The sequence below is a fragment of the Sapajus apella genome, unplaced genomic scaffold (assembly GCF_009761245.1).
Source record: "Sapajus apella isolate SASKATOON/1434 unplaced genomic scaffold, GSC_monkey_1.0 scaffold16, whole genome shotgun sequence".
Classification (NCBI taxonomy): domain Eukaryota; kingdom Metazoa; phylum Chordata; class Mammalia; order Primates; family Cebidae; genus Sapajus; species Sapajus apella.
This window is the reverse complement of record NW_022436956.1, coordinates 4941572-4942953: the sequence shown is the minus strand read 5'-3', so window position 1 is coordinate 4942953 and position 1382 is coordinate 4941572. Positions and strand designations below refer to the sequence as shown.

Here is a 1382-nt window from a genome sequence, read left to right as displayed (position 1 = left end):
GTGGTACATACCTGTAGTCCCAACTACTTGGGAAGCTGAGACAGGAGAATTGCTTGAACCTGGGAGTGGAGGTCGCAGTGAGCCGAGATCATACCATTGCACTCCAGCCTGGGTGACAGAGTGAGACTCTGTCTCAAAAAAAAAAAAAAAAAAAAAGGTGCTGATGCTTTGGCCACTGCCGTTATTATAAGCAATAAACTGTCCTTCATGTTGACCCAGGAGCGTCATGTCTTCTACCAGCACATGTGAAACTAATAGGCTATCTTGTTAGCTTTCTTTTTTTTTTTTCTTAATCAATTTGTTTGTTAAAAACATAGACTAATGATCCTGTGCTTAAATGTGTCCTTGTGTTGTGTGCTGATTTCCATAAAACATAACTAATTATAAGGGACTCCTCACAAACACACTCCAGACAGAAGAAAAAGGTAAACAGAAATGACTGACAAGACAGTGCCATTTCAGACTTAGCTCCCTTAATAGCTGCCAAAAACGGAGTTTGACCTTATTTACAATTATACCAGTATTGACAGAGGCCAAATGTCACAAGGATAAGGGTATACCAGGATCATAAGACATCATTTCATACTTCCCAAATAGTTTTATATTTTAGCTTCGAAGGCCAGTTACCAGAGCCAAACTTGTTCTTAACAAGCAGAAATTTTATGTCCATTCAGAGTCTCTTACACCTTTCTGGGCCTATTCACTTGCAGAGAAGAGCAGAAACTGTAACCAGGCTCTTCATATCATGCAATCATATGTGATCTCCCATCTTTATATGCTGTCCAATTTCTTTAAGATAAATGGAGTGACTCGCAGCAGGGCCACGTAGATGAGAAAGTTCCGTTTGGAGGAGATCACATCCTCGCACATCTTCCGTTTCATCTCCTCCGGGTCCAGCTTCGGCAGGAGGCCCTCAATCCGGAACATGGCAGCTCTGACTTAACCGCCTTAAGCCGCCCCGTTCTGTTCTTCCCAGTGGCCATCTTCATGTTAGCTTTCAAATAAGGTACAATCTCAGATTCTTTGCAGTTCTTGACAGGTAACTTGGCACCTCTTCTTTGTTGCTTTAAATCTGAGTGAGGCGCTGTCTCAGAAAAAATCTGATGATACCTTTAAAAATAGTTCTTCCATAAAATTCATTTCAGTGAATTCTGTTTTCTGCTACGCCCCTGCCTGATATATCCAGAAAGTTTGAAATCTCAACAGAGTGTGTGATGGTTAATTTTGTATGTCAACTTGGTTAGGTTATGGTGCCCATTTTTTTGGTCAAATACTAGTCTAGATGTCACTGTAAAGTTTTTTTTAAAGATGTGATTAATTCTTTTTTTTTTTTTTTTTTGAGAGACAGGATCTCATTCTATTGCCCAGGCTGGAGTACAGTA

At 40.2% G+C, this 1382-nt stretch overlaps 1 pseudogene across 1 annotated transcript; it reads right to left on the bottom strand.

Annotated features, from left to right (window-relative positions):
* Positions 1–296: 296 nt before the first annotated feature.
* On the bottom strand, positions 297–976 carry LOC116556027 (annotated as a pseudogene). The gene has a single exon (XR_004270794.1). The product of XR_004270794.1 is annotated as a mitochondrial import receptor subunit TOM5 homolog pseudogene (transcript).
* Positions 977–1382: the final 406 nt, after the last annotated feature.